The following is a 19852-nucleotide window of genomic DNA, read 5'->3' as shown; positions in this document are numbered from 1 at the left end:
TTAATGGTTTAATTTCATTAATGTGGTTAAAATAACAAATACATCAATTCAAAGAACAAAAGGAATTTGCTTCCAATAGTGGACATTACTTCACTGGTGGAAGGAACACTAAGTATTTGAACCCATTTGTTCTTTTGATTGATAAATCCACCATACCAGAATAAGTAAAATAGAAGGCCTCAACTCCACAGAGTTTTACACTGCTAGATTCTGTTTCTGTCCATTCCCTGGAAGATAAAGTTAAGTAAAGCATGTGAGGTCTTGTTTTGTTAGATTGAATGCTCTGATGAGGGTTTTGTATCTTAATGGAAGCATGGTAGGCAGACTTCCAAAGATGTTCTTCAAGATTCCCACGCCATGATTATTTAACCAAACACTAATCTAGATACTACCGTGAAGAATGCCCAGATGAAATTAAGGTTACAAATCAGCTGATTATAAAGCATAGAGATTATTCTAGATTATAGATTACCTCAATGTAATCATAGGAATCCATAAAAATAGGAGAAGGCAGGAAAACTAGAGGGATGAGGTATTAAAAGAGAGGCAGAGACATGTTGAGGTAGAAGGGGAAGTCAGAGAGATCCTATGCATGAGAAGGACTCAACTTTTCATTATTGGCTTTAATGATGGAGGAAGAGGACCATAAACTAGGGGTGGCCTCTAAGAAAGTGAGAAGGAGCCATATCACTGGCAAACATGAAAATGGGAACCTAAGTTCTATGATCAAATGGACCTGATTTCTGCCAACAGCCCGAATAAACTGGATCTGAAAGCAGATCCATCCTTAAAATCTCCAGAAAGGAATGAAGCCGTACTGACATCTTGATATCCATTTTGTGAAATCCAGAACAGAGAACCAGCTCAGACATGCTGTGCCTAGATTTCTTACCTATAATAGAACTGTGATATTTTAAACTGCTGAGCTTGTGATCATTTATTATGACAAAAAATAGAAAACCAATACAAAAAAAATGTAAAACAGACATCATTTAGAAAATATCCATGGCAGGGCACCTGGGTGGCTCAGTTGGTTAAGTGTCTGACTCTTTATTTTGGCTCAGGTCACGATCTCCGAATGGTGAGATCGAGCCCCATGTCAGGCTCTGGGCTCAGTGTGGAATCCCTTTCAGTCTCTCTCTGCCTCTCCCCCTGCTCTCTTTCTCTTTCTCTCTAAAATAAATACATAAATCTTTTTTTAAAAAAGAAAATATTCATGCTAAGAGCCAATGGTGTTGAAACTGGTAATGGCTTCAGAATCCCAGGTGCAGATACTTTACTGATCTCATCTTATACTTCAAAAAGGTGGAAGCAGCCAAAGTCTATGCTTAATGATTGACTTAAATTACAATATCTTTTTTTTTTTAAGATTTTATTTATTTATTCATGAGAGACACAGAGAGAAGCAGAGACATAAAGGGAGAAGCAAGTTCCTTGCAGGGAGCCCAATGTGGTACTCCATCCTGGACCAGGATCACGCCCTGAGCCAAAGGCCGAGTTTCAACAGCTGAGCCACCCAGGCATCCCTTAAATTACAATATCTACTGCATTAGAAGTTTCTCTGTATCTTTCATGTCAAAGTTAGAAAATTTGATTGAAAGATATTAGAACCCTAATAATTAAATTGAGGATATATGAGAAGATACAGAGATATTAAGCTTCTCTTCGGGGCCAGAAGAACCTCCACTGAATAGTAATATCAGTTAAATGCAAAGCTTCACCAGATTTTAGATCAATAGGACAGTCACTGAGAAAACATAGAATTTAAAGAAGCATGTATAGAGAAATTCAGAGATCTTGTCATTCCCTTGGAAGCTAGAATATCCCTCTTTCCTTGTTGATGAGACTGTTTCACTATTCCATGAAAGTGTCTTAAGTACCACTCTTGCTGAAACTATTTTCTTTAAAAGCAGATCATTCTTTTTGGCCTCCTATTCTGAGCATTCCTAAACCTGCTTTCCTCCTCAAATGTCAAAAACACTATATTCCAGAATACTTCTGGAAAAAATTACAAAATCAAACCTTCATAAAAATGCTTTCATATTAAAAAATGTACTAATGAATTACTTACTGATTCATGTTGCCCAAAATCTGGGAAATGTGTATAGGGATGGATCTGAGCTTGTTTTTAAAATGAGAGATCATTACTTTTGATTTGATCAAATTAATACGATTCCAATATGTTAGATTCCCTGGAAATGATTTTAATTGTTTTCTTGACTGGATGCCTAAAATCTGAAATCTGAAACTCGAAGGTGATGAAAAACCAGAAAAGCCTTGTCATAAAACATAGAGGATGCCCCTAAGACTTTGATATTAGAAGATTGTCGTGCATCAGTCATGGGCTATTCCAGATCATTTCTTAACTGTATTCCCCAAGAAATGACAAAAACACCCTCTTCCTGAGACTTTAAGAAAAATATGGTGTCACAAGAGCACCAACATCTATGAAATGTGCTTGTTAGTGATTTGTTTAGGATTCAAGATGCTTTTGAGAGACTTGAAATAGGTTTCTGGTTTTGCTGGGCAGGAGGATTGCAGAGGAGAAGAAGCCAGGTGGTTGCCTTTAATCTCCAGGATAAAGAAGCCAGCATGGTAAACAGACTTTTCAAGGGTCTTTGACCATGGTTAATGATTATGAGGTCCTCTAGGACAAAGTAGATTCAGAGTTGGTAGAAGTTTTCCAAATTTCTAAATGCAACAATAGGTTGTATATGTTGGGAGAAGATACAGCTTCATGTCTGGTAAGCTTAGGCTAATTGTGAGAAATCATGATATGTATTTGCCATCTTAAACCTAATCCCAACACCTGAATAGATTCCAAGACTCAGTTGTCCTTATTTATATATCTATTTATTCGTTAAGCAGATATTTGGCTTAAGGGACTTCAAAGTCATTCTGTTTCCCTTTCCTAGTTACATAGTATATATTTGAAATTATATTCGAAATACAGCACACACAAAACACACACACACTGGGAAAATACTCACAAGCTTTTGTGACCCATAAATAAAGGTTATTATGGTATCATTGTGTCCCTTGGGATTTTTTTTTCTCTAAATGAAATAGTAAATTAAAAGTAATATCGCATCCCTAGGGGAATATTTTTCTCCAGAAAGAGATTAGTGCTGCCATCAAAGACTTGAGACACACAGGAAAGATGATTTTTTTAAGGTTTATTTATTTATTTTAGAAAGAAAGAGCAGAGGAGGAGCAGAGAGAGGGAGAAAGAAGCCTCAAACAGACTCCTGCTGAGTGTGGAGTCCTACAGGAGTTGGATCCCAGGATCCTGAGATCATGACCTGAGTTGAAATCAAGAGTTGGTTGCTTAACAGACTGCACCACCCGGGCGTCCCAGGAGTGGGGATTCTCAAAGTGACTCTACTTATCTCTCAAATTGTGGAGGTGCGGGAAATGAGGAGCCTCACTGAATGAGCATGAATTATCTTAAGTGGAACAGATTTAGCTCCAACTGTAGCTGCTCTTCTAGATGTGATTTCTCTGCTGGAGGAACTGGTGCATGTGGCCCGCATGTAGATTTGGGAATGCTTTTCTTCTCTTTTAGTAAATAGAAAATACTAGCAGAAGTTTGCTTGAACAAATAAGAGGAGTAACATGCCCTCTCCTGTCTTCCCAGGACATTTTGTTGCTTGCTCTTCTACGTGGCTAATACTACATTGATGACAGGAGGCAAGAAAGGATTAGCAGGCATTTAACTGCCTTTAGCAGGACATCCACAGGCCATTGGTTTAGAGGTAGATCCCACAGAAAAGTGCAAAGTCTTACTGCCTCAGTGATTTTCTTGTGATCTACTGATTTGGCAATTTGTTTGTTCATGTGGTCAGGAGATTGGAGGGGCAAGTTTGAAAAACTGTAAGAAAGAGATTTACAGAGGAGGAATGTATCTTCCCGGAAACCACAGATTGTGAAGTTATTTGGGGATGTTTACCAAAGCATCACACCCACTTCAGAGGAGCATCTGAATAATCAGTACTGATTTTCTTGAAGAATCTTTCCTTTGTGCAAGTTACATATTTCAAGTGGCCATAAAACAAAGTTAAAGGCTCTGGGTGGCTTGAAAACATGGACTTCCCCTTGACCAAGATCATTTAGGCTACTCTCACTAAAGGATGTCCAATTTACCATCCACGTAAGTAACATTAACACAAGGCATATATTATATCTTAGGAAGACCAACCAGATGTTTTGTAACAAGATAATAACATTGAAACCTTTCTAAGATAGGTTGCCACTTTTCCTCACTGGAAGACATATTTAATATGGATTTAGATTGGTTGTCTTTGTCCATCAAGCATCAGCAAGGAGTAATATAAAGCGACTTATTTATTGCTCTAACATTGTTATGGATTTCTGCATAACATCACTTCTAAGAGGGAGGGGATCTTGAAAGAAAACATGAAAAACAAAGAATTGCTATATTTTGATTCATTAGCCTTACCATATTTGCCATAACCCAGAAGTATCTGTCATTATAAGACCTTTGAATGGTCAACTGAAGTCTCCATTATAGCTCTGCTTTAAACAATTTTAACTTCTTATTTCCATAAGTTTTGGGTCTGCTGGCTTAGAGATATTAGTCTACCAAGGAAGAATACTTCCACCAGGACATACAACAATGTTCCTATTTCACTGGAAACTAATAATGCCACCTGGTCATTTTCAGCAGAACTCTCAGAAAAACGGAAACAATAGACATTTCAGCATTGGTTGGTGTGATTGATCCTGACTGTAAAGGAAAATAAGATTACTACTTCATAATGGAGAAGGAAGATTATGGGGGAAACTCAAGCGGCCTCTCAAGGCACCTTTTTATCTTACCACTTATAATAGTAAAATTCAATGAAAAAAAAAAACAAAAAAACAAAAAAACAAAAACCATACACTGAAAAGACTGTGAAAGTCCTGTCTCCAACAACAATAAAAGTTTTGGTAATCTGTTAGGTTAAAAATAGCAACAACCTCCCTGGTCAGCTGGGGTGCTACTTTGTAGGCAGATGCAGAAAAGGCAATGAGGGAGAGAAGTCGTAAATAGCAGCTCTGTTTCATACACAGTTGTCCAAATGAGAGTAATTACCCCACGAACCTATTTTGTTGCATAACACACCTCAATTTCTGATTTATTTTCTTCCTCCTTCAGCATTGTATTCGGACTATGCTGCTTACCATTGGCTTCAGCAATACTGACTTTCAATGTGCATTGATGGTGTCTGCATATGAGGAATAAGCATCACCTAGGAATCCTGGATTTTGAACATTTTCAAATTAATTGGTAAGACTTTGAGTTGTCTCCCTTTGTGGAAAGAGTGAGCATGTTTATTGTGGCATGGCTGTCTGATGTGCTATCCATTTTCTGTTTCCCTTCTGGAAGTGTGAGAGAGGAAGAAAGATTTACAGAGGTAGCAAGTAGTGGTCCCTTCCTGTACTCTTGCCTTCTTAGCATCTGCATGCCTTTTGTAGTGTAAGCAATTTCCCCACGGTGTCAGTTTTGGTGGGATTCCATTTCAAAAATGAGAAGGACCATGTTTTCTCTTTTCATAGTAGCTGAGATGATATTTTTTTTTAAAGATTTATTTTTTATTTGAGAGAGAGAGTGTGTGAGGAAGAGCAGAGAGAAGGGGGAGACAATCCTCCAGCAGACTCCCCATTGAGCACAGAACCCAATGTGGGGCTTAATCCCAGGACCCTGAGATCATGACCTGAGCCAAAATCAAGAACCAGCTGCTTAAGTGACTGAGCCACCCAGGTGTCTCTGGAATGAGATTTTTGTCCTAGGGACTCTGTGTTGAAAGAGTAATGCTGAGATATGAGAGCGTTTTAGAAATAATTTAATTTGGCTTTATAGATGTTGATACCCATGGTGGGGTGTTGCAGTTCCAGAAGCTGACTGCCAGAGGGGGCAAGGACAGTGGAGCCAGGTTATATTCATATTCAGAGCCTTCCTGTGCCCTGTCCTTGTGCCTGTTTCTCACTGCCAGCAGTCCGTACATGACACCAAGACCTGAAGTTCTCTGATGTCTTTTGTGGCTGAGTTAATAGAATTGGTTTATGTGCCCTCTGACTCCAGCTAATACAATACTACTATTTTGTTAATATTTGCATAGTTTTATATTTATTTATTTATTTATTTATTTATTTATTTATTTATTTTTAAAGATTTTATTTTTAAGTAATTTCTACACCCAGTGTGAGGCTCAAACTTACAACCCGAGCATGCCCCACTGACTGAGCCAGCCATGCCTGCTGCTTGTATAGTCTTGTAATATGTGTGTGTTTGTATGTCTGTGTAGTTACATATATGTAGAGCTATATATATAGATTTATATGTACATATTCTACATAACTAAATATCAACTTATTGCTAAGTCATCATAATATTTTTTCATTTTTCTTTCCATTCTTTAACCTGGCATTCACTATTGATATTCATGAGAAGATAATGGCAAGATATTTTTCCTGTAACAGTATTCTTTCCCTGAATGAGGAGCTACTGTTTATTTCACTTAAACAAGTATAAAATTCATTTTAATTCTACCTTTTACAATTAGATTCCTGATATTGATCACAAAGCACCTCTTTGCACGTGACACTGTGTTAAGTACGATGTAGACTGAATGGACAGCCATGGTGACCTCCTTCCCAAGGGAGCCTGCAGCCCAAGAGAACCAGTGTGATTATAAATAAACATGAACATCCATAGACCAGGACAGACATGGGGGAAATTAATATTTTTATCTATTTATTTGATATGGAGTACAATGGGCATCAGGAGGAAGATTTGGGAGAGAAATAATATTTTTATATGAGAAAGAAACATGAAAATTTTGAGGGCTTTTTTTTTTCACCAGTAGTCAGTGTAAGTATTCAACTTGGTGGTAAACTTTACAGATTCAAAATGAGTTCTTCCTCTATTCATTAAGATAGCATCATGAATGCTTGGCATAGACAGCATATGTCTGTGCAGGACAATGTGCTATGTCTGACTGCTAATAAGTCCCTCATGAAGTTGAGTCTTCTGTCTTTATGACATTTGAGCTCTTGGCATACTAATTTTATCTGACACAATACAGTCAGATCCTCCGGATGTGTCTTCGTATTGATCAGTTTCATATAAATAGTTGGTCTTTGTTCCTTTTAAGACGTGATCCTAGAAATAGCTGTTGGACGAATAACAAAAAAACTGCATTCATTCTCACATTGTTTAACAGATAGAGTTTGGGTTGATATTAGAAAATGTTTAGCTGTTGAATGTATTGTCCCAGCAATTTAAGACTTCAAAAGGAAGTTGAATATTATCACTAAAGCTTTGTGTAAAACTTGACAAAAGTGAGAAATAATTAATATTATCCCTGTTAAATGCCAATTAGACAATTACCTGATCTTTGTAAAAAAAAAAAATCTAAAAGAAATGTGGGCACTGTTCGTTGCCCACAGATGTTAACTCCTTCATAGTTTAGTTGCCTTTTTTTCCCGTAAGTCATCTACTTCAAGAGAAACTGGGCCCTTCTGCAAAGCAAGTAAGAAAATGCTGATTAGTATGTTAGCCATGGTGATACAATGACCCTTTTGTCAGCAATTCATTCAGAAATGAGCTTGTGACACAGCTGTAGCCAGTGGGACATAGTAGAGATTTTAAGAAACTTTCTCTTGCCATTAAAATGGGAAGACGCTTTTCTCCTCTACTACCTTTGGAAGTATCTTTGTGAGAATACAGTGCTTGGAACTGTTGCAGACATATTAAGCTAACAAAAATAAGCCACGAGGGCAAAGGCCAGTGTGTCAAGATTTGCAGAACAGGAAGACAAAAAGAACCTGGTTCATGGATTACATCATTAAGCCAGTGAATTATCGCTCAAACTGCCCTACCCTTGGGCTTATTATTATGTGACATTTGAAAGTCATCATTATGTAAACCACTTTCTGTTAGGTTTTCTGTACTTGCCACTAAAGCATCCTGATTTAATAAATACCTTTATTATCAAAAGAAGACTAAAATTGCTATTCAAGTATATGTAAGTTAGAGTGACACAGTTATAGGGATAGCATTGATTAGATTCTATTAGGAAAGCAAATCCTCTACAAACTTGAGTACTTTATTATTGGTGTGTTCTTACACCGCTCCTGAGAATCACAGAGAACATGCTGGAGTGGATAAGGGAAATTGCACATTGCAGTGTAGTCTGCCATAGATGGAGATGGCTTGGATATTGTCATTATTATTATCATCATCATTAATATAAGCTCCAGTGAGAATCGCTGGTGCTCCCTGAACCTCAGTTTTCTTATCAGCAAGGTGAAGTGATTATATAATTTAGTTTCTTAAAAAATCCCTTCTAGTTCTACATTTTTATCTGGTTGATTTATTTTAAAATCAGATGGTGCTTCTTGTAAGAAGTAATTTATAAAAGTTCCTAAAACCCAGGGAAGATTTTTTCCACTAATTTCTTTTTCTTTCTCTGAGATGAAAAGTTATGTACTTTGACAGAAGCATGGAACCAGGTACTGATAATAAAACACTAAGACAGCAGATATGTGATCCAAGCCTTCACTAATCAATGTAAGAGAATCATTTAAACCTAACTACCAATATGAACATTCACTGGAATCTAGAGAGTCTAAGAATACATGCCCAGAGAGATTAACTTGAAGCTGGGCTTTAGGAATACATAGGACTTACCCATTTGAGGGGCTTGGGGATTTAGAGAGGGGAAAGCATGGGTGAATGTACAGTGTAAAGTGACAGCTGAATACATTCGAGAAACAGAAGGGATTCCAATGGAGTTGGGACCATGGGGAGACATGTGTAAGATGAAACTGGATGGGAAAGCAGGGACTGGTCATAGAACACTTAAAAATCATGTAACTTCATCACAAAGACAATGGTAATTGGGATATAAAAGACAAAATTGGAGGGATCCGTGCTTTCATTTTTCCAGACATACCTGCTTTTCTCTCTACTCCAAACATGATTCAACTACTCTCTGGGCATACTCTGTCTTTGTGAAATCTGCATTGTCAAGACCTGCATTTCCAGGGCTAGGTGACATTACATATGAGGTTCACTATTTTGGCAGAAGAAATCAAAGTTAAATAAAGAGTAGTCTAGATAAATATTTTCTAAGCAACTGAGTGCCCATCAACTGCTTTTAGTGTGGTAATGATGAGACTACCAGATGGAATAAGCAAAGTTGATTGGATGAGGGAGCAGTATACTGATATATAGGCTTTTAACACACTTGAAGACTGTTAATAAGTTTAAATAACTACTCACACTCATACTAAGCAGTCATTGCCTGTTTTAGGAATTGGAATCAGTGCAATCAATAAGAACATTCAAATTGCAGCTTTCATATACTAATCTTGACTTATTATTATCCCAGATGAGACCTCATTGGATTTGAATATAGATCCATCTAATAACACAATGCATCGACTTTTATATGGGTAAAACATAATTTCTTATATTTTATAGCATTCAGAAATCAAGTCTTAACAAGACTCTAATGTTCTTTTCTTACTAAGAGATAGTTCCTATACATAATTTATTTTTATTTTAGAGATTATTATTTTTTTCTTTTTTTAATTATTTTTTTCTTAAGATTTTCTTTAGGAATTCTGGATATTTGGTATTTAATTTCTTAGTATAAAGCATCTATGATTCCAGCCTTGGAATTCACTTTTCATTTGATGAGTGAATCATTGAGTGTGATATATTTCCCTCAATAAGTGTAAGCATTTTTTTTATAATAAAATTATGTTTTATTGGTGTTCAATTTGCCAACATACAGAATAACACCCAGTGCTCATCCCATCAAGTGCCCATCGCCCATTCACCCCCACCTCCCGCCCTCCTCCCCTTCCACCACCCCTAGTTCATTTTCCAGAGTTAGGAGTCTTTATGTTCTGTCTCCCTTTCTGATATTTCCCACTCATTTCTTCTCCCTTTCCTTATATTTCCTTTCACTATTATTTATATTCCCCAAATGAACAAGAACATACAATGTTTGTCCTTCTCCAATTGACTTACTTCACTCAGCATAATACCCTCCAGTTCCATCCACGTTGAAGCAAATGGTGGGTATTTGTCGTTTCTAATGGCTGAATAATATTCCATTGTATACATAAACCATATCTTTATCCATTCATCTTTCGATGGACACCGAGGCTCCTTCCACAGTTTGGCTATTGTGGACATTGCTGCTAGAAACAACGGGGTGCAGGGGTCCTGCAGTTTCATTTCATCTGAATCTCTGGGGTAAATCCCCAACAGTGCAAATGCTAGGTCATAGGGCAGGTCTATTTTTAACTCTTTGAGGAACCTCCACACAGTTTTCCAGAGTGGCTGCACCAGTTCACATTTCCACCAACAGTGCAGGAGGGTTCCCCTTTCTCCACATCCTCTCCAACATTTGTGGTTTCCTGCCTTGTTAATTTTCCCCATTCTCACTGATGTGAGGTGGTATCTCATTGTGGTTTTGATTTGTATTTCCCTGATGGCAAGTGATGCAGAGCATTTTCTCATGTGCATGTTGGCCATGTCTATGTCTTCCTCTGTGAGATTTCTGTTCATGTCTTTTGCCCATTTCATGATTGGATTGTTTGTTTCTTTGGTGTTGAGTTTAATAAGCTTTTTATAGATCTTGGAAACTAGCCCTTTATCTGATACGTCATTTGCAAATATCTTCTCCCATTCTGCAGGTTGTCTTTTAGTTTTGTTGACTGTATCCTTTGCTGTGCAAAAGCTTCTTATGTTGATGAAGTCCCAATAGTTCATTTTTGCTTTTGTTTCTTTTGCCTTTGTGGATGTATCTTGCAAGAAGTTACTGTGGCCAAGTTCAAAAAGGGTGTTGCCTGTGTTCTCCTCTCGGATTTTGATGGAATCTTGTCTCACATTTAGATCTTTCATCCATTTTGAGTTTATCTTTGTGTATGGTGAAAGAGAGTGGTCTAGTTTCATCCTGCATGTGAATGTCCAATTTTCCCAGCACCATTTATTGAAGAGACTGTCTTTCTTCCAATGGATAGTCTTTCATCCTTTATCAAATATTAGTTACCATAAAGTTCAGGGTCCACTTCTGGGTTCTCTATTCTGTTCCATTGATGAATGTGTCTGTTTTTGTGCCAGTACCACACTGTCTTGATGACCACAGCTTTGTAGTACAACCTGAAATCTGGCATTGTGATGCCCCCAGCTATGGTTTTCTTTTTTAAAATTCCCCTGGGTATTCAGGGTCTTTTCTCATTCCACACAAATCTTAAAATAATTTGTTCTAACTCTCTGAAGAAAGTCCATGGTATTTTGATAGGGATTGCATTAAACATGTATATTGCCCTGGGTAACATTGACATTTTCACAATATTAATTCTGCCAATCCCATGAGCATGGAATATTTTTCCATCTCTTTGTGTCTTCCTCAATTTCTTTCAGAAGTGTTCTATAGTTTTTAGGGTATAGATCCTTTACCTCTTTGGTTAGGTTTATTCCTAGGTATCTTATGCTTTCGGGTGCAATTGTAAATGGGATTGACTCCTTAATTTCTCTTTTTTCAGTCTCATTGTCAGTGTATAGAAATGCCATTGATTTCTGGGCATTGATTTTGTATCCTGCCACACTGCCGAATTGCTGTATGAGTTCTAGCAATCTTGGGGTGGAGGCTTTTGGGTTTTCTATGTAGAGTATCATGTCATCAGCAAAGAGGGATAGTTTGACTTCTTTGCCAATTTGAATGCCTTTAATGTCTTTTTGTTGTCTGATTGCTGAGGCTAGGACTTCCAGTACTATATTGAATAGCAGTGGTGAGAGTGGACATCCCTGTCTTGTTCCTGATCTTAGGGTAAAGGCTCCCAGTGCTTCCCCATTGAGAATGATATTTGCTGTGGGCTTTTCGTAGATGGCTTTTAAGATGTTGAGGAATGTTCCCTCTATCTCTACACTCTGAAGAGTTTTGATCAGGAATGGATGCTGTATTTTGTCAAATGCTTTCTCTGCATCTAATGAGAGGATCATATGGTTCTTGGTTTTTCTCTTGCTGATATGGTGAATCACATTGATTGTTTTACAAGTGTTGAACCAGCCTTGTGTCCCAGGGATAAATCCTACTTGGTCATGGTGAATAATTTTCTTAATGTACTGTTGGATCCTATTGGCTAGTATCTTGTTGAGAATTTTTGCATCCATGTTCATCAAGGATATTGGTCTGTAATTCTCCTTTTTGGTGAGGTCTTTGTCTGGTTTTGGAATTAAGGTGATGCTGGCCTCATAGAACGAATTTGGAAGTACTCCATCTCTTTCTATCTTTCCAAACAGCTTTAGGAGAATAGGTATGGTTTCTTCTTTAAACGTTTGATAGAATTCCCCTGGGAAGCCATCTGGCCCTGGACTTTTGTGTCTTGGGAGGTTTTTGATGACTGCTTCAATTTCCTCCCTGGTTATTGGCCTGTTCAGGTTTTCTATTTCTTCCTGTTCCAGTTTTGGTAGTTTGTGGCTTTCCAGGAATGCATCCATTTCTTCTAGATTGCCTAATTTATTGGCATATAGCTGTTCATAATATGTTTTTAAAATCATTTGTATTTCCTTGGTGTTGGTAGTGATCTCTCCTTTCTCATTCATGACTTTATTAATTTGAGTCTTCTCTCTCTTCTTTTTAATAAGGCTGGCTAATGGTTTATCTATCTTATTAATTCTTTCAAAGAACCAACTCCTGGTTTTGTTGATCTGTTCCACGGTTCTTCTGGTCTTGATTTCGTTGAGTTCTGCTCGAATCTTAATTAACTCTCTTCTTCTGCTGGGTGTAGGATCTATTTGCTGTTTTTTCTCTAGCTGCTTTATGTGTAAGGTTAGCTTTTGTATTTGAGTTCTTTCCAGTTTTTGTATGGATGCTTGTATTGCGATGTATTTCCCCCTTAGGACTGCTTTTGCTGTATCCCAAAGATTTTGAACGGTTGTATCTTCATTCTCATTAGTTTCCATGAATCTTTTTAATTCTTCCTTAATTTCCTGGTTGACCTTTCCATTTTTTAGCAGGATGGTCCTTAACCTCCATGTGTTTGAGGTCCTTCCAAACTTCTTGTTGTGATTTAGTTCTAATTTCAAGGCATTATGTTCTGAGAATATGCAGGGGATGATCCCAATCCTTTGGTATCGGTTCAGACCCGATTTGTGACCCAGTATGTGGTCTATTCTGGAGAAAGTTCCATGTGCACTTGAGAAGAATGTGTATTCATTTGAGTTTGGATGTAAAGTTCTGTAGATATCTGTGAAATCCATCTGGTCCAGTGTATCATTTAAAGCTCTTGTTTCCTTGGAGATATTTGCTTAGAAGACCTATCAAGGGTAGAAAGAGCTAGATTGAAGTCACCAAATATAAGTGTATTATTATCTAGGTATTTCTTCACTTTGGTTATTAATTGATTTAAATATTTGGCAGCTCCCACATTCGGGGCATATATATTGAGGATTGTTAAGTCCTCTTGTTGGATAGATCCTTTAAGTATGATATAGTGTCCCTCTTCATCTCTCACTACAGTCTTTGGGGTAAATTTTAGTTTATCTGATATAAGGATGGCTACCCCTGCTTTCTTTTGAGGACCATTTGAATGGTAAATGGTTCTCCAACCTTTTATTTTCAGGCCGTAGGTGTCCCTCTGTCTAAAATGAGTCTCTTGTAGACAGCAAATAGATGGGTCCTGCTTTTTTTATCCAGTCTGAAACCCTGCGCCTTTTGATGGGGTCATTAAGCCCGTTCACATTCAGAGTTACTATTGAAAGATATGAGTTTAGTGTCATCATGATATCTATTCAGTCCTTGTTTTTGTGGATTGTTCCACTTCTTCTTAAAGGGGAATTTTAAGAGTCCCCCTTAACATTTCTTGCAGAACTGGTTTGGAGGTCACATATTCTTTCAGTTCCTGCCTGCCTTCTTGGAAGCTCTTTATCTCTCCTTCCATTTTGAATGAGAGCCTTGCTGGATAAAGTATTCTTGGTTTCATGTTCTTCTCATTTAGGACCCTGAATATATCCTGCCAGCCCTTTCTGGCCTGCCAGGTCTCTGTGGAGAGGTCTGCTGTTACCCTAATACTCCTCTCCATAAAAGTCAGGGATTTCTTGTCTCTTGTTGCTTTAAGGATCTTCTCTTTATCTTTGGAATTTGCAAGCTTAACTATTAAATGTCAAGGTGTTGAATGGTTTTTATTGATTTTAGGGGGGGATCTCTCTATTTCCTGGATCTGAATGCCTGTTTCCCTTCCCAGATTAGGAAAGTTTTCAGCTAGGATTTGTTCAAATACATATTCTGGCCCTCTGTCCCTTTCAGCGCCCTCGGGAACCCCAATTAAACGTAGGTTTTTCTTCCTCAGGCTGTTGTTTATTTCCCTTAATCTGTCTTCATGGTCTTTTAATTGTCTGTCTCTTTTTTCCTCAGTTTCCCTCTTTGTCATCAACTTGTCTTCTATGTCACTCACTCGTTCTTCCACCTTGTTAACCTTCGTCGTTAGGACTTCTAGTTTGGATTGCATCTCATTCAATTGATTTTTAATTTCTGCCTGATTGGATCTAAATTCTGCAGTCATGAAGTCTCTTGAGTCCTTCATGCTATTTTTCTAGAGCCACCAGTAGCTGTATAATAGTGCTTCTGAATTGGCTTTCTGACATTGAATTGTAATCCAGATTTTGTAACTCTTTGGGAGAGAGGACTGTTTCTGATTCTTTCTTTTGAGGTGAGGTTTTCCTTCTAGTCATTTTGCTCAGTGCAGAGTGGCCACAAACAAGTTGTATTGGGAAAAGGAGAAAAAGAGAGGAGAGAAAGAAGGAAAGAAAAGAGAAAAAGAAAAAAAGAAAAAAGGAAGAAAAAGAGAAAAAAAGAAAAAGAAAGAAAGGAAAAAAAGGGTGGGGGAAGCAAACAGAAATCAAAAAGCAAAAAAAAAAAAAAAAAAAAACCCACGGGGGAGTATCTTCTGATTCTGTATACTTTAAGTCCCTTGACTTCCCCTGGAACTTGTCCGTTTAGCTGGTCTTCTGGGGGAGGGGCCTGTTGTGCTGATTTTCAGGTGTTAGCACTTGGGGGAGCTGCTCTGCCCCCTGCCTGGTGCAGGGCTCAGTGGGGGCTGTTTACCCCGTGAGGCCCCAGGAGGAACAACCGCAGTGGCGGGGCCAGCTCTTAGCTCTGGATTCAGCCCCCGCAGTAACTCCAGAGCTCTCGGTCTGCAGGGCCTGGATGCTCCAGGGCGGGGCCGCTGATCTGCTCAGCTCCGGGCAGGAGCGTCCTTGCTGTCCTGGGCCCTCTCGGCCTCTGCCTGTCCCGGGGGAGGCCAGATCCTGGGCTGTGTCCCCGGCCCCCTGTGCTCCGGGCCTGCGCTGTTGGATTTGGCTCCCAGCCCGCAGCCCCCTCCGCGGAGCCGCCGCCCGAGCCCCTCCTGGCTGCTCCGGTCCCGCCGGGTCCCGCCGTGCGCGCTGCAGCCCTTAGGGAGCTCCGGGCACTCTCCTGGGCGCGCAGGTGTCTGTTAGTGTCCCAGGGAGCCTAAGGACATCCCCGCCCTCCTGGGGTCCTGCTCTAACTCCTTGACAGCGCCTTTCTGCCGGGGAAGATTGGTGAAGCTCCTGCTTCTCCGGATGGAGCTTTCCTGTCCTGGGGACACTCGCCCCAGCCTCAGCCCGGCTCCTCGCGGGGCCCCTCCTCCTTGGAGGCCTTTTGTTTCTTTATGTCTTTTTTCCCCGTCTTCCTACCTTGATAGAAGCGTGAACTCTTCTCACTGTAGCATTCCAGCTGTTCTCTCTTTAAATCTCAGGCTGAATTCGTAGATTTTCAGGATGATTTGAAGGTTATCCGGGTAATTTGGTGGGGACAGGTGACTTGGGGACCCTACTCTTCCGCCATCTTGCCCCTCCTCCGTAAGCATGTGTTTTGATAAATATTGGTTCTGTGGCATGTACTCTGATAGCTGTATATTTTACACCAGGGTGTCCATGTTTTACAAGGAAAAAAATGAGGAACATGACAATCTTTCACGTTGTAAAAACTGATATAAGTAATACCTATGGCATTCCCAAATGCAGTGTAATTTTTTTTTCTCTACTAACCATGACATATTTGGATCCATTTTAAAAATCAGCAGCATAGATTAGAAAATTGGGATGTGGTGGAGCATTACCCTGGTGCAGTCCAAACCTGATACCAAATATAACTAGAAGAGATGAACAAAATACAAAACAAACAAACAAAAATCTGTTGAAGCATTGGAGAGCTACCAAAGGAGGCAGCACTTGGATGCCAGGATGTAGTCAAAGATGGGAATGCATAACAGTGAGCCTGACATTTTGTGTTGCTTTTCCACTTAAGTCATATGGCTATTAATAAGTGACATAGGTCCAAGGGACTACAAAGTGAAATGGCAAGTGGCAGGAAGAAATGAGGACTCTGAGCTGAGATTTGGCAGTTGCATAGGATAAGGGAGAGAGAATCTTGGAGTTCCATGCTACCCAGGCAGCCAGGACTTGAGAGACCAAGATGCCAGAAAGAATTATCTATGTTTAGGTGAGCTTTTTATTCTCCTCCATATTTCCTATTAAGGCAATTGCTGATTCTAAACTAAGAAGATAAGTCAAATAAGAAGTAGCAGTTAATAGTCCAGGAATTCAAACAGAGATTAAGGAAGTCTCATTAAATTGAGAAGATAAAAATTGGAAGTCAGAAATCTTCAGGAGAGACTATGATGAGTACCTCAGAGTCCCAATTAGGAACATAACATCAGTTAGGGCTATAACTTGGGAGGAAGAGCTTCATTGTCTAATAGAGTAGCCACAAGCTACAGTGCAGCTATTGGGCATGTAAAATGTCCCAGTCCAAATGCAGATATACTCTAAGTATAAAAATACACACCAGATATTTGAAGCCTTATTACAAAAATTAATGTTAACTATCTCATTGACAAGTTAAAGTTATTGTTAAATAATGTAACAATAAAATTACCACCTGCTTTTACTTTCTACTTTTTAAATGTGCTATTAGATAAGTTGAAATGATAAAGTGGCTCATGTTACATTTCTATTGAGTAGCATTTTGAAAAAATGATTCAGAAATAGACCAGCTTTCAAAAAGACTAAAGGTGAGGTTTCAGCTTGATTACTGCCAGGCAGATTTAAGATGATCTTCACCTTTGCTAACTGCCTATAAGAAAACAAAAGAAAATATTCTCTGGATAGCGGTGACTATGGCCAAAGCCTTAGAAAACTATTGTATATATTTAATCAACAAGTATCAGGCCTAGTAGAAGGTAAGACTAAATAATATAAAGCAACAGAAAAAGAAAAAAATAATAATAAAAATAGACTCATGGGGGATTCAGATACTGACATTATCAGACATAAACTCTAAAATAAATTCAATTAGTATGTTTAAGAAAATAGATGCCAAGATGAATAATTTCATCCAGTAACTTACAGTGAAAAAAATCAAAGAGAAGGCCTAGCATTGAAGAGTAAATTAACCAAATTTGAGGGGAAAAAATTGGCTTAATAGTATCTTAGACACAGAGAAGAATAAGAACAGTTAACTGAAAGACAATTTACTAGAAGAGATCCATACTAAAGCAGACAGAAAAAGTGCAAAAATACATAAAAGAACCACAAGCGTATTTGTAATGCAATGAAAAGTCAGAATATTCACACAATTTAAATACCTTAAAGGGAGGAGAGAGAGACTATCTAGAAGTGATATTTGAAGTGGTATTAAGCAAGAATTTTCTAGTAATGATGAAAAGCATGAAGTCCCCCAATTTTAAGATTTATAAACATAGATCATGATAAATACAAAGAAAATTGCATATAAGAATATCAAAGGTAAAATATTAACAATCAAAAACTTGGAGAAAAATCTCAAAAGCTGCTGAAGCACAGTGACATAGTACTTCAGAATATAAGTAGTAAGGCTAACAGTTGACTTCACAACAGAAATTATGCAGAAGACAAGAAAATGGAATGACATATGAAAAGTGTTTAAAATAACTTCTAACCTAGAATTCCATCCACTAAAAATAGTCTTCAAAGATGAAGGTGACATATATCTTGGCTCACACACTCACCAGAGAAAACTTATTTCCAGCAGCACATATTGAAAAAAGAGGGGGGGTGGGGAACAACTTAGGAAAAAAAAATTGATTAAGACAAGAAGATGAAGTAAAAAATGAAGAGCAATAAAAATAGATATTAATAGTACAAATATGTACACATTAAAGTATACTTTCAATAAATAATAATGATGATAATAATAATGTATGCTTTGAAGGATCTTGAACTCTCCAGGAAATGATGAACATTAATTTATTTTAGACACTAAAATCAAGGACTTACATGGTTATCTCTATGGTAAAAAATTAAAGAAAGGAGAAGAATTGTAACAAAGGAATAGAGTTGAAAAATGGAATGATAAGAATGTTTGCTTCATCCAAATAAAAACAGAAAGAAAAAAGTAAGTTGACAAATAGAAAAAAAATAAGATGACAAATTTAAACTCAAATATATAAGTAGTAACAAACTACATCAAATATAAGCAGATTAGATGCTCTAATGAAAAGACTGGATAAATCTGAAAAAATTGGATGATTTTCTGGCAAAGATTATCAGATTGCATAAAACAAGTAGAAAATTATACATACATATAGATAGATATGAAAAATATAGATGATGTATATCTTTCTTTATATGTCATATATGTATAAGATATATAAGTATATCTATTTTAGAAAGATTAGGAAATTAAAATGGAAAATTTAAGCTATGCAAAAACTAAACACAAGAATGCAAATGTCCAATTTTAATGATAGACAATGTGGACCTTAAGGCAAGAATGTTTCATAATGATGAAAGGTTCAATCTAACAGGATAATAAAAAAATTCTAAATTTATATGCACCAAAATTACAGCATTAAAAGAGAAAGAGAGAGAAAGAGAAAGAGATTGGTAAGAGAAAAAGGAGAAATAATTTGCAATTAGTGTGTGATTTTGGGGGTGCCTGTGTGGCTTAGTGGTTGAGCGTCTGCCTTTGGTTCAGGTTGTGATCCCGGGGTCCTGGGATTGAGTCCTGCATCGGGATACCCGCAGGGAGCCTACTTCTCCCTCTGCCTATGTCTCTGCCTCTCTCTGTATCTCTCACAAACAAATAAATAATATCTTTTAAAAAAAGAAAAAATAGAGTGTGATTTTAACCACCCTGTTCAGCAACTAAAAGAAGAAATAGACAAAAAATTAGTAAGAGTATAGATGATTTCAATCACATGATTATCAAACTTGACCTTATTTACATACATAGAAATCTGTACTCAATAACTTAAGACCATATGCTGAGCCATATGGTCTTGGCAAATTTCTAAAGATTGAAATCACAGAAAGTATATTCTATAACCACAGTGTAATTACAGTAGCAATCAATAGAAACAGAAAACAGAAAAGCTCTGGTACTTGAAATTTATCAATACATTTCTGAAGAACTCAGGATGAGTATTAGAATATATTTTCTGCTGAATGATCATGAAAATGCAACTTTTCAAGTTACATGGGATGCATGTGTGTAGGGGGAAGTGACAGTCTTGAAAGCATTTATTAGAAAGGAAGAGAGGCTGCAAAATCACTGACCTACATGGCCTCTGAAGAAGTTGGTAACAGAAGTGCAAATCAAACTTTCAAGAAAGTAAGATGAAGAAAGCAGTGAGTCATGGCAGAATTATACTCACAAAATTTAAAAATGCACTACAGAGAAAATAGGAAAGTTAAAAGCTCACCTTTCAAAGGACTGCTACAATAAAAATTAAGGACAAACAAATTACTAAGATCGGGGATGTGGAA

At 37.7% G+C, this 19852-nt stretch overlaps 1 long non-coding RNA gene across 35 annotated transcripts in view; it reads left to right on the top strand.

Annotated features, from left to right (window-relative positions):
* Positions 1 to 19852, top strand: part of LOC102154570 — an 87866-nt gene that overhangs the window by 36978 nt on the left and 31036 nt on the right. For 33 of the 35 annotated variants that reach the window (XR_005356982.1, XR_005356961.1, XR_005356991.1 and 30 more), the window contains exon 4: positions 5159 to 5290. This is a non-coding gene — a long non-coding RNA (uncharacterized LOC102154570). Of the gene's footprint in view, positions 1 to 5158; positions 5291 to 6454; positions 7448 to 19852 lie in introns of those variants that run through there. The other 2 variants (XR_005356985.1, XR_005356989.1) reach the window with 2 other exon arrangements.

Source organism: Canis lupus, chromosome 3 (assembly GCF_011100685.1).
Source record: "Canis lupus familiaris isolate Mischka breed German Shepherd chromosome 3, alternate assembly UU_Cfam_GSD_1.0, whole genome shotgun sequence".
Lineage (NCBI taxonomy): Eukaryota > Metazoa > Chordata > Mammalia > Carnivora > Canidae > Canis > Canis lupus.
The sequence above is the reverse complement of the archived record's forward strand: the minus strand, read 5'-3'. Positions and strand labels throughout refer to the sequence as shown.